Genomic DNA, 15,000 nt, shown 5'->3' on the forward strand with positions numbered 1-15,000 from the left:
AATTTGTCGCTTCAAAACTTTCAGAAATTTGTCGTGTCGGCAACCCCGTACCAAAATCACAGAGATCCATTACCATTGAGGTTGGACCAATCAGACCCCGCGAGAGCAAACCTCTACCTAGATTCAGTTTTTGGAAGGCAAGCTGGAAAAAATTCTCGTAGACATTATTATTTGACAGCATCAAAACCATCGATTCAGTTCCCCAAAATTACGACAAATTCCAGAATCTTATATGGAGAAATGCCAGAAAACACATACCTAGAGACTTCAGGAAATCCTATATACCATGTCTACAGCAAGACAGCAGGAACTTAATGAACAGTATGTGGGAAAGCTTACAGAACAGATCTGAAGAAACTGCCCAACTTGGTGAGACCTTAATGACTTCAATTGTCGAAAGAAAAGTCAGAAAGATGAAAAAAAGTGATAACCAGCACACATATATCACATAACAGCAAGAAAGCCTGGTCAACAATGAAAAAATTAAATACAGAAAATAACAAATCAAAGTGGTAACATCAAACGATGTAACAAACTAACTTATCAAAAATAGAAAACCAACACGCAGAGAAAAGGGCGATTTAATGGAAATGAAAAGGGGAATGAAAAAGGTCGCCCAAGGAAGTGAACAGGAAGTAGACGAAGAATTGGAATCAGTCCCTGAACACTCCAAATCTGGTAAAGCACTGGTCTCGATGGCATCTGCGCAGAAGTGATAAAGCATTTCGGTCACTCAACGAACACGTAGTTATTATCTCTTATCAATAACTGTGTTGGATCGTGCACAATACCAAAGCTTTGGCGATAAGCAAGAATGATACCACTGCTAAAACATGGAAAAGACCTGGAAGATCATGCTATATATGACTAACTCCTGAACAATACATTGACTACGAGAACAAACAAATTACAAGAGCTGCATTCGAGGACATGACAGCTGCCTATGACAGTAAATTATAGGATACTCCTCGCACAGGTTGCAAGAGTAACTCATAACATGAAAGTAATTGCAATAATAAAATACCCTTTGTCAAACCGTCACTTTTTGTGGAAATGAATGGGAAGAAAAGCAGATGGAAATCACACAAGAACAGACCCCCTTAAGAATCCGTACTTTCACCAATCCTTTTCAACCTCTATACAAACGACCAACCTGAGGTTTCTATATGCTGATGATGGGTGTTTTGCGTCCCAGACTTCTGATTTCAAGACCATTGAGGAGAGACTAACCGATGTGCTGAAGATACTCTCTGAGTACTATTTAAAGAACTCACTAAATGCCAACACAGGAAATGCTCAAGTATGTGCCTTCCATTAAAAAGCAGCCAAGCCAACAGGAAACGGCACATCTCCTGGAATAGGAGCACATTGGAGAACAACACATTCCCCGTGTACCTAGGTGTCACCATAGACCGCACACTATCCTTTCTCTAAGCACACAAGGAAAACAAAAATCAAAATGCCACGAGAAAGAGCCTCCTAAGAAAACAGGCAAACACGACAGACCCAAAAGCAGTCAGGACAACCACAATAGCCATCTATTATTCGCCAGCCGAATACGCCTTACCAGTATGGGCAAGATCCTGCCATGCCAAAAAGACTGACATTGCGCTACATATCATCTGTTTGGATCGATACTAGTAACTTGAAACCAACTGCAGTTCCAGTCCTCCGTAAGATGGCTGGCATTTTACCTCCACACATCTGAAGAGCCACTGGTTCCAAAGCCCATAAATATAAAGAGGTAATGGACCCAAGGCACCTATTTCATGACCAAAATTCAACTACAAGTAGAATGAAGTCAAGAAAGAGCTTCATGATGGAAAAAAGCCTCAACCCTGACCATGCAGCTGTCTACATAATATCTACATGAAGGGAGTAAGACCAGCATACAAATGATGCAGTTGAAGATCCGAGGGAAGAAATGCCGTGAAGAACTGAGCTCCCCATGAATTAATGGGTAACACTCAACAGAGCACGGGGAAAACTTGGAAAAACAACTTGATCTATGGAAAGGAGGGGGCTAGCCGAGACCAGCTTGTGTACATGTGGATGCCCAGAGCTGACGATGGAGCGCATCCTTAGAGAATACCAGGACGGGCCCAGCTGTGATCATGATCTATACTACAGTAGCGTAAAGAGGGTTCGTTGTTGAATCGACAAGCTATGATGATGATGATGTGAAGATGATTATTATTACTATTATTATTATTATTATTATTATTATTATTATTATTATTATTATTATTATTATTATTATTATTATTATTATTATTATTATTATTATTATTATTATTATTATTATTATTATTATTATTATTATTATTATTATTATCATTATTTTTATTTTTATTATTATTATTATTATTATTATTATTATTATTATTATTATTATTATTATTATTATTAATATTATTATTGTTATTATTATTGTTATTATTATTATTATTATTATTATTATTATTATTATTATTATTATTATTATAACATTATTATTATTATTATTTATTATTAATTATTATTATTATTATTATATTATTATTATTATTATTATTATTATTATTATATTATTATTTATATATTATTATTATTATTATTATTATTATTATTATTATTATTATTATTATTATTATTTTATATTATTATTAATTTTATCATTATTATTATAACTAGTGTACAACTCGCAATATTTGCGGATAAATAATGGCTATTACAAACAGGCTTATAATAGGCTTCTTCTGTATAGTGGAAATTAACATAGAATGACACGAATCTTTTTAACCAGTGACGATCAAAATAGGTCCCGGAATAGCTTTAATACGTAGGTGCGCACAAATGCATTTGGCAATAGAGAGGCCAGATAAAATGATCAATCAAAATGCACTAGGAAACGTAGACACCGTTTTAAGTACTCTCACAATAGAGAACGTAGACGATTCCTTGTACTTTATCTATTCTTAATATAATAAAATATGAAATGTATGAAGACAATATCAGAAAAGTTTCTAATTTTAGATTTAAAGTTAAAATTTTAGATTAGTAAACATTAAAAGAATGTCAAATAGACAAATTAGACAATATAATCTTATTTGTTAAACCATAGTACCTTTTATGGTTCAAGGCTTACAAAATATTTTTTTTAAGAAGGGAGGTAACTCATTATGTAATAGTGACATCGGTGAATGGAAAAATCGCAGTAGTTTCGGAAAAATAAAAGCTATTACGGGCGGGCACTCATTTGTTTTAATTCTCATACTACTACATTGTTGACATTAACTTAGATTAAGGCGAACCTTTTTGATTCAACGGTTGATATAATTATTATTAATTTAAGAAAGGGTGAAAAGTTGATTAGTATTAATATGAGTCCACCGATGCTAGAATAGTCTTCAACAGTCGTAACGTCACTTCCTTACTAATGAAGTATGGTAACTTAGTAACACTGGCTCTAAACTATCGGAACAATGGCGGACGCCGTATGAAATATCTCTCAGGCGAGCTTAAACGCGTATCTAGAGGAAAAAAACCCCATCAATTTGATCATGTTTTGACTTTTACACATTCTGATCACAAGGCATATGAAAAGTTCTAGCCAGCATGAAGAATAAAAAGTAATGATTTTCTTTGTTTAGAACCAAGATGGCCGCCGTTGCCGGGCGCGTGACATCAGACTACTGAATCCAATTAGCCTGAAATTAAAAAGAGTTTGCAAGTAACTCGTATATCAGTCTGTAAAAGTAGATTTTTAGATTTGCCAGTAATTCTGTGCTCGATTATAAAAATTTAACATTCGCAGTACGGGACAATGTTAATCCCCAAACCTTAAAAAAAAATTAGATTATCATAATTAATATTATTATAATTGTAAGTATTGGTGTTATTGCAATTGTTCCATATTTTTAGTTATTAATGGTAACATTATATTTGTTATCTCAATTTTTATTATTACTAACTTGTTTTGTTGGTCTCATCCATTTTTACTCATTCAAGTATGTGCAATGAAACTTTATGATTATTGACGAAAGTCTACCAGTAAATAAACTTGAAATTTGTTTATTTTTCATCCCTGGTTTTAATTAATTTAGGTACTTAGTCTATTCAATATGAAAGTATAAAAATAATCATTAATCCAAATTAATAGACAGTTAAAATAGGTAAAGACATAAATAATGCAACATAAACAATACAATGAATGAATGCTTGGTTAGGTCTCTCTGCGTCTTATTACTGAAAATTTGTGCGGCTATGTGGTCTAGTGGTATGACACTCGCTTTCGGATCGGAAGGTCCTGGATTCGAGCCTCGCGCTCGACGCATAGTTGAGTCCTTGGAAAAGGCTCTATACTCACATTCTCTCACCGTACTCAGGTGTAAAATGAGTACCTGGCCGTTAACAGCGTTGTCTTTATCCGAAAAATTGTAATATCGCCTAACAGGTGTCATGTCAGGTCCTACATGTTAAACGTTGCTGTTGACCAGGGATCCCTTGTAAAGCGCTTTGAGCACATTAAGTGGATATTGCGCTATATAAAGCTCTTTTTTTAAAGCTCATTACTAACTTACTTTGGCCTTTTGCTCCTACAGGAGTATTGACCATCTACGAATGTCCTCCACTTTCTTATGTCCTGTGCCATCACTTCCAGACCTCTCCATGTCTGTCCGACCGCTGGGCGTCCGTTTCTACCTCTCTTCTCCAAGTGTTCTTGGTGTTCTTTCGTTTGCCCAGTGGATTCCAGGTCAAAGCTTGCCGAGTGATTCTAAGAGTGTCTTGGTCTCCTATTAACCATTCAACTTTTTTTAACGTTTCCAGTTGTCCAAGTTTCTTGACAAAACGGTTATCTCAGCTGTCTCTGAGTTAACACAAAACAACATTAATATAATTTTATTTCCTATGATGCATACATCATCCCTAAGTCTCCCATTTTAAGTTCCGATTCAAAACCAGTCAAACTGATCAAACTATAATATTATCTGTTATGAATATTTTACTTCTTGAAAATTCACGATTCGACGACGTAACTGATGTTGAAAGATGGAAATTTTTGATATTGAAATACAGTTTTGGGGGAGTTCAAAATGTACAAGTGGATTATTGTCCCATGTCTCCCACCTCCACACACCGTTACATGGTACGTGGCAAATACCCTACCGCGGAGCCACCCTGCTCCCAATAATAGGTTGAGGTTGAAACTCTCAAAACCAGTCATCTCAAGCGCCGTCATTATTTTGATTTTTTTAAAAACATATGGACAACTGCTATTTCCTTTGTCAGACATCTCGCATCGCGCACTACGTGTCAAAGGAGCATATGACACATCCGCCCCAAGTCCCCCCCCCCCCCCCCCTTCCCAAGTCTCCCACTCCTCCCCTGTCGTGGGATGTCACTTAACTCTATGTTATTGTTTTTATACAACCTGATTAGTTCTTATTAAATTATTCTTATTAAATTCTATCAACCAGATTATAAACGTTCAAGATTACACATAGTTTTTGCATAGCATGAATATGCACCACTAAACAAGTTTGAACTCGCGATAAAATTATAAGAGTTTTTGCAAAGAATCAATATTCATCAGTAAACAAGTTTGAACTCGCGATAAAATAGTTTTTGCATAGCATCAATATGCGCCAGTAAACAAGTTTGAACTCGCGATAATATTATAGGAAACTTGCATTACCAAGAAATTTTCTTAGAATTAACTAACAATACGAAATTAATTGTTATTTGAAATGGGAGTATTGAGAAATACACGGAGTGAGGAAAAACCACAATGCTTTTCAACGCGTCTTTTGTTACAGGTTCTCACCCATTTTAAAAGTTTTTTTTAAAGGCAGCTTTGCATTAAGGCTGGTTTTCCAAATCTCGTTAGGTCGATTTTTCTAATTTTTGAGATTTTCCATCCATGACATAGATAAATTGAAATGTAAATTTTATTTTAAGCATCAATTGAAACAAGAATTTTTCTAGATTTGTTAGAATTTGAAGTATAATCATGATACAATAATAAAAAAAAAAGAGCTTTTATATAGAGCAATATCCACTAAATGTGCTCGAAGCGTTTTACAAAGGGTCCCTGACCATAGAAATACGTAACATGTAGAACGAGACCTGACGCTTGTTAGGCGATATTACATTTTTACTGGACAGAGACAACGCTGTTAACGGCCATGTACTCATTTTACACATGAGTACGGTTAGAGTATGTGAGTAAAGAACCTTTCAAAGGGCTCAACTATCCGCCGAGCGAGGCTCGAACCCAGGACCTTCCGATCAGAAAGCGAGTGTCATACCAAAAGACCACATAGCCACACTAATAGACCGAATGAGACATTTTAGGGGAAATAATCCTCAATATTTCAAAACGGGAAATCGGAGTTAAGAAGTTTTGGAAAACCACTGTTCATATGATAATACGTGACCAATTGTCTCAAAGGCATTATGTCGGGATGAACTGGTTGCCATAAATTGAATTTATAGACACGAACATGAAACTTGGTTTCATTTTCTATTCTTTACGGTGGAAAACAAATACAATTTCTTTTCTTAAAAAGAACGAAAAAAACTTGGGCTTATACATTGTGCAATGTCCACTAAACGTGCTCAAAGCGCTTTACAATGGGTAATTGAATAACACCAATGTGTAATTTGCAGAACGAGACATGACACCTGTTAGGCGATATTGCAATTTTTTCCAAAATAGACAACGCTGTTAACGGCCAGGTACTCATTTTGCACCTGAGTACTTCAGAGAATGTGAGTAAAGAGCCTTTTCCAAGGACTCAACTAAGCGAGGTTCGAACCCAGGGCCTTACGATCCGAAAGCGAGTGTCATACACAAGACCACATAGCCGCACATCACTATTATTAATCTTACACTGCAAAAGACTTTACATTCTTATTTCTTGTCATTTTATGTGTAAATTCACTTTTCATGGTCCAATTCAACCCGAGGTAATATCGATCGGAAGGTCCTGGGTTCGAGCCTCGATCATAGTTGAATCCTTGGGAAAGGCTCTTTATTCATATTCTCTCACCGTACGCAGGTGTAAAATGAGTACAGCGCTGTTTCTGTCAGAAAAAAAAATGTAGTTTCGCCTAACAGGCGCCTCGTTCTCCATGTTACGTGTTGCTGTTGAACAGGGACCCTTTGGAAAGCTCTTTGAGCACGTTAAGTGGATATTGCGCTAAAAAAAAAGTTCAATTTTTCTTTAGTTTTGTTTTGAGACGGCAGGCATACTTATACTTATTTTATTAACACATAAAAGTGAAAAACAGAATAGCCTAAATGTAAAAAAAAATAAAGTGAACTGCATACATTGCAAATTCAAAGTATCTAATCACTAGTCTTAGCATCTCAATAGTTTGTCAGACTGCCATTTGCAATATGAAATGATTAAACTGATTATACCCGGTACAATGAAACAACTTGAATAAAAACAAAACAAAGGGCTTGCTTATTTCTTCGAGCGCACATCATCGAAAAAACAAACAACTCAACTCTCAGAGAAAAAAAAAGCGACAACAATAAAATGCTATCCCAGTTGTGAAGATCCTTGTAATTATTTAATTATTGTCAAATTTTTAATACGTGCCGCGTGTTTTTCTTCTTTTTCTCAGCAGTCCCTCAACGAATAACTGAAAGCGTTTGTGTAAACCTTTGAATCAACTTGTCGAAATTAAAAAGAATTGTTTCATGAATTTTAAAACAAAAGTAAAGGATTGCGCTTATTGCAGCCATATTAAAATCGATAACTGGTAAGGATCGGAACTCATAGATGTTTTACAGTATTAAAATTATGAATTTTCCGCTTATCTATTTTGAAGTTCTTTAGAAAGGAATGTTCGGTTAATTGAAACTTAAACAATATGCATACAGTATCTGAATATGAGGAGACGAATGACAATCTTTAATTATCAGACATCTACATTTTATAGCTATCAATATAAATTACTGATGAATACAATTTAAAATGAACATTACGCACTTCCAACATCATTTTGATTGGGTGTTTCTTTTTTACAAAACCCGCCGAAACCCGCCGAAACCCCCGACCCGATGAAACCCGACAAAGTTTTGGGAAGCAGGCAGCAGAGGGAAGTGAACCTGTGACTTAGGGAAGTGTACACCATATGGAGTGAACCTGGGACTGGGTTTCGGCGGGTTTCGTAAAAAAGCAATCATTTTTTTTTTACGAAACCCGTCAAATCCCGACAATATCCGACAAAGTTATGGGAAGTAGGCAACAGCGGGGGGTGAACCTGAGATTCAGGGAAGTGCACACCAGTGGGGAGTGAACCTGAGACTATGGTTTTCGGCGGGTTTTGTAAAAAAAATTGCTCACGAGGATGATGAAAAGGAGAAATGGAACGAATACGGAAAGATTTCGTGACATCACTCTTTTCAATGAAATGTGATTTTCCTCCAGTTTGCGAAGGTTGGAGAATGCCTTTTCCCAGTCTTTCCTTGTTATATCATTTATTGACTCGTCGAAGATAGTAAATTTGGTGTTCTTCCTCTCAATCTTTCCCTTTACTTGTGCCCAAATGAGCTCGATTGGATTGCGCTCACAGTGATGTGGGGGAAGTCGCGCAACCTCATGTTAAAATTCCCTGATTAGACATTCTGCTTTGAAAACTGTTTCTGGTTTCTTACTTTTCACTAAGGAGCATAGTTTGCCCTTTTATAAATGGTCAAAATATGTAGTGCTGCCTGATTGAAGCCATGAAATAATGTCAGCTTTGATAGTAATCGATTTTGGAGCCTCGAAGTAATCTTGGGCCACCGAATAGTAGCTTTGTCTAATACAACACAGCTGGGTGCTTCAAGGGAAGGCAGCAAACGGTTATTTACCCATTCTTCAAACACCTCTACATTGACCCCAGAATGATAGTCTCTACTATGCAGATGACGCAGAAAAGAAGAAAATGGCATGGCATTCTTCTAAATATCCAGTATCTTCACCATATGCAAGAATAACAGTAATCCTCTGTCTAAAAGAGACCATGGGCCTTTTTCTACCCGAATCATGAGAGGTCCATTCCCTTGTCGGATGTATGTTTAATCTCACCTATCTCCATACATCTTTGGAAGATATCCATATCAAAGTTGTCCTGGATCCTTTTTCTACCAAGTTGTTCCACACGTTTCAAAGTTATGTAAACAGCATTCATTGTTAGTTTGACAATATTGAGTATATAGTTAAGCAACAAATTTCACTGAAACTACGCACTTCTTAGTTAATGCAAACCCCTTTTATACAACACTCAGGGGCCCGTATATAATGCATTTTTAAAACAGAGGCAAGCTTTATTGTCATTATTTGTGGAATATCCACTTTTAGAAGTAGGCCATCAGTTCTGTATAATAAGCGGCCACGGTCTGTCTCTTTTTTGTGTGTGTATGGATTCGAGGTTGGCGGACAAACGCTTCGACCGATTTGCACCAAAATCGAAACAGACCAAGAGGTAAACATGGATTGACCAGAAGTGACGTCACAAAACCGGAAGTAATGTCATCGGTGAAAACCCACTTTTGAGATGTTCAATCTGTCATCAGAGACTATGAAATCGTCGGATTGCCCTGAACAACCTACATCATCCTGAAATGATAACTGGGGAAATATCATAGTGGTACAGGAAGTGACATCACTAACCCGGAAGTAAACCATTAAACAGGAAGTTGATCATAAAAACTGAGAAATGGTCCGATTATCCACAGACTTGAAAAAAACCTTGAGTGACACTTAAGGAAGGCTTTAGAAGCACCGAAAGCGATGTTATCAAAATAGGAAGTGACCTTTAGAAAATGGAAGTAGGCATATACTAGATAGGTGAATGGTCCTATTTTCTCATAATTTGTTACTCACCTAGAGTGGCTTTAGAGCCACAGGAAGTGATATAATCTACGCATGAAGTGACCTCTAGAAACCGGATGTTGGCCTAAAGGACTGGGGAAGCCTAAAGTAATACGTAAGGGAAGCTTTATTTAATTTTATGCTTAATAAACTCAGGTGTGGACATTATTCTTAACTGCAGTCTCTTCCACAGTGGCAAAGAGCTGTGCATGGAAGGAGGGCGCTGCACATTTGCATCGTGTCTTGCAGCCTTTCGTGCATCCGCATCAACCCAGTTCATTGAATGTCTCCTCTACAGGTGGCAATGTGGTCCATACAGGCTTCCAACCACCTGACTCATCTATCTTCCAACCCCAGTCAGAAGGACAGACTGTAGGTTGGTCTTTCTGTAGCGATGTCTCCAAAATATTTAATATGCTGATACACAGAATCTGGAATTGCAGGAAGTTTTATCGATAGCCGTGCATCTCCGTGTAAATAGCTGCTAGCGTGCATCACTCACCGTTGCGATTGTACTGTTCTTTTCAAACAGGAGATCAACATATTTTTCGACCACTTTAAAGCAGGCACCGTAGGTTTGGTAGCTGAAACCAGTTCAAGAAATGCAGGGGCCAGTCTTCGGTAATTTCTACAAAAAAATAACGACAATTCTACATAACCAGTGTTGCTGTTGGCTAGAGAACACTTGTGAATCGTTTTGACCACAATTAGTGGATATAGCGCTTGAAAATTATCAATATTTATTCATTTATGAAAATCAAATGACAAAGGGGCATAACTGCGTTGAATCCTAACGCCATCATTTTCAATATGAGTTGCATCCCTTGTTTGATATGCCGTCTACAGTGTAACAATCATACTGAAATTTAAAAAGAACGAAATATGTTTACGTACATAATCCATATTTTGGTCTTAGACGGCCAATTGGGTGACATGTAATCATTTCATTCTCTCTTGCTGACCATTAACTTATAGCCTGACTCTAAGACTTGTCTTTTGGTGTCATTCTAGATTAGTGCACCGCTTAGTGAGTTGTTAGAAGTGCTCAAGGAAACAAATGATCCCATTGGTTGAGTTATCGAATACAAGTTTCAAGTTTATTTACACTTGGGCTTTGTCAATAAATCATAAATTTTGATAGCAACGTGAAAGTGAAACAGAATATGCTAAATGAAACCAAAAAATACGATATACCATTAATCGCCACAAATTATAAAACAATGGTAATAACACCATTACTTGCACATTTCTGCATGTTTAGTAACACCAAGATCAACATTCCGCTGTTGACTGTTAAATGTTAACTTCCTTGACATCTAAACATAGATTTCCTTCTAAACTTTCTATGCCAAGATCTTTTAACAGGCACTGTGTAACAATACCAAAACTGAAGTGTGAAGAACGAGCAAGGCTGAATGCCATTGACTTTAAGACAAAATTGTTTGATGTTTTGGAACTTGCATAGAGAAATTTGTCCTGTAGGGTATATAATAAAACTTATTTATGATATGAAATACACATCACGCTTTCTCAATGTTGGTGACAGAGTCCTAGTTTTCCTTCCCAATAATCACCACTCTCTTGAGGCCAAATAGTCACGGCATTACAAAATACTAGAAAAAATCAGCGATACAAATTACTTGATTCAAACTCCTGGCAGGAAGAAAGAGAAACACGTCTTCCATAATAATTTAATAAAACCATTCTTTGAAAGAAAGAAGAATGAAAACGACTCTGTGACCACCAAAAATATTAATAATTTAGTTCTGTGTAAAAACTCTAAAGACATTATTTTCTCTGCCACCACAGACGAACCAGTTGAATTCACAAAATTACTGGAATATCTGGATGGAATGGACAAGCACCTCAAGCATCTCTCACCCGAACAACGAAACGATTTGAGAGTCATCTTGACCCAGCATCGAGACGTTTGCTCCGATGAGCCCTGTGTCTCACATCTACGGCCCCACTCCATCAGACTTAAGACTTATAAACCAGTCCAACAAACATACTACAGAATTTTTTCTTTGTCACTGGGCAGTGGATGACGATGTGGTCCATTGTCTCAGGGCCTCCTTGGCAATGACGGCATGCATATGATTCTCTCAGATTCCATCTATGCATGTTAGCTGCGGTTCTGTCATGTCCTGTCAAAATGCGGTTGGAGGTGACCCAGCATTTTCGGCTATTGCAGAGAAAGCCAGGTTTTCTTTCTGCTGGGTCGGGTATGATGTCGCCTCCCCTGGGGCTGTCTTGGTTCCACATCGACATCCATTCCTCTTTCACGTTGAAATGTTGTCTTGAGGTTTTAAAAGGTTTCCTTGATTTCAGTCTTGACGTTGTTGGGGCTTCTTCTAGGACCTCCTTCAGTGACAACCCTATCAGGAGGCTACGAGACAGCCTATAAGGCAGGAAAAGAATTTGAAGAATGGATTAAAAGATTCAAAATAGAGGTGTATCCATTCAATACTACTACTACAGAATGGCCCCGACGAAAAAAATATTATGAAAACAGAAGTCGACAAACTTTTAAACAACAACGTTCTCTCAAACAGCGAGTTTTTGGATATCACCAAGTCCCCATTCATCATGACTCCAGACACCTTACATCCTTCATCATCCCATTTGGCTCTTTGAATTTAATGTCATACCATTTAATCTGGCCGGGGCACCAGCCGCATTTCAGCACCGCCTTAATAATATTTTGTGTGGACTAGATAAATTCGCAGCGGTTTACATTGACGACATCGTCGTCATTTCTGAGACGTGGGAGGATCACCGGGCACATCTCGAGGCCGTTTTCAAAATACTGGATGACTACAACATCATCATTAATATGGACAAATTGACAATCGGATGTGAAACTGTGACCAATGTGGGACATAAACTTGGTATTGGACTCCTCAGACCAAACTTAGCCAAGATGTCACCGGTGATGGATTTCCCTCTGCCTAGAAATAAAAGAGAATTGATGCCTTTCTTCGGAATGGTGGGCTACTATCGCCGGTTCTGCCCCCACTTCTCCTCAATGGCTGCACCAATACACAACTACTGAAAAAGATGTTTTTCATTGAGGGGAGGGGAGGCGTATAGTGCCCTTACACTATTCCTGGGAAGCGCGCCAGTATTCAGGAGTCCTGATTATAATAAGGATTTCATATTGGCATGTGATGCATCCGATTTGGGAGCCGGGGCAGTGTTGTTTCAAGAATTCGAAGACGCGCTCATCCCATTGCATTCTATTCCAGAAAGTTGGCCTCAGTTGTAATTATTCCACCATTGAGAAAGACTGTCTTTCTCTTGTACTCGCTCTGTAGCATTTTGACATTTAGGTCTCGTCGTGCCCTCGGGTCACCATCCTCTGTGATCACAGCCCCCTGGTTTTTCTCTCAAGAATGAAAAACAGTAATCAGAGAGTGACGAGATGGTCTCTGTCCCTACAGAGATACTGCTTAAATATCTTTCACATCCCAGGCAAGGACAATGTCCTGGCGGATGCTTCATCCCGTTTCTTTTATTGAGACTAATTAATTATTATGTGGTCAAACACACTTACCTCCGTAATATATTTTTTCTCCCCTTTTCAATGAATTTTGATATGTAAATGGTATTTCTCCACGATGAAATAGTGGATTATTATTTATATACATGATATGTGTATCACATTTCATTTAACACTCAACTGGTTTCTTACCATAGTTCAATTTACCTTCATAAGGGTTACTTTCTGATATTTTCATTTGACCCCCAGGGGGCCCCTCTTTGATTATTTTTCTTAACAAATGTTGGGTCTTTATTCATTTTCCATTTCACCCTCACATGGGGTCTTTTCTTATTAGGGGGAGGGGTTGTTATGCCCTGGCAATGGTTGCTAGGCATTCTGAACACCTCTTTTATCTAATCAGGGTTCGAGCCCGCCGTTATATACGCGAGACGCGGGAAACCAGAGGTAGTTCTTGTAAGTTTCGTTCAGTGAACACAATACCGCCAAACAGTGGTCGTGTTTCATATTACTGTAATATTGTGGTATTTCTTATTCGTGGATGTCAGGAGAGAGAAAAGAAGGATGAATGGATAAGTAGAGTTGTGTTGTTCCTATTTGTGTTGTAGATGTAATTTAGTCTCCGTAATAAATGTATCATGTTTGTAAACCTTGAGCTCCATTTATTTTATCATCAACATTATCTAGACCGTGAAACACGGGCTTACTTCTTCTTTCTCTTTTCTCTGATCAGGATAGGCTCAGTGAAGTGGCCTGGTCTTCCACTCCGAGGGAACGTATCATCCTATTCTTTTTTTTTACGTTACCGTCGCGAATTATCTGGCTCTACCGACTCTCCAGGAGCGGCCCGAATCGTCACAACAATACATCAGAAAATAAGAGAAAAAAGTAAAATAAAGCAAAATAATCCACGGGATTTTTGCAATCAAATTGCGAAAATGTGATTGTCTAAAACTAAAAATAAATGACGTTAACACTCACTAGACGATATAACAGAAAAACTACGACTGTGAAAGACAAAACTTGGAAAATGCTCACAAATACAGAAGATCAGCTGAAGAGATGGGCGGAGCACTTTCGGGATATGCTAAACAGACCCGATCCAGAGGATGAGGCAATAATAGAAGACATGGCATTTTCCATTGACATCAAACATAGCCACTTCATCTGCCAGGAAATAGAGACAGCCATCAAACAGACAAATTAATGGAAAAAGGGCGCCTGGCGAAGGTAGAATTGCCGCAGATATGTTAAGGCATATCTAAGAACGATTGCCAAGGTCTTTTAAAAATGTTTCAATAAAGTATGGGAAGAAGAGACAGTTCCTGATGTAAGGAAAAATGGGTGTCATTGTTAAACTACCCAAGAAAAGTGACCTTTCGGAATGTGGAATTTAGAGAGGGATCAATTTGCTCTCTGTCCCTGTAAAATATTCTACAGAGTCCTTCTACAACGTCTGAAACACGCATGGACATAATTCTCAGGGAGGAGCAGGCAGATTTCAAAAGTGGAAGAGGATGCACTGACCAGATCTTTGTCTTGAGAACAATTGTTGAACAATCAATAGAGTGGAATTCTTCCTTGTATGTGAATTATATAGATTTTCAGAAGGCTTTTGACAGTATTCATCATCCATCACTTTGG

The sequence above is a fragment of the Berghia stephanieae genome, chromosome 5 (genome assembly GCF_034508935.2).
Source record: "Berghia stephanieae isolate SIO BIC M18660-M18661 chromosome 5, UCSD_Bste_1.3, whole genome shotgun sequence".
NCBI lineage: Eukaryota > Metazoa > Mollusca > Gastropoda > Nudibranchia > Aeolidiidae > Berghia > Berghia stephanieae.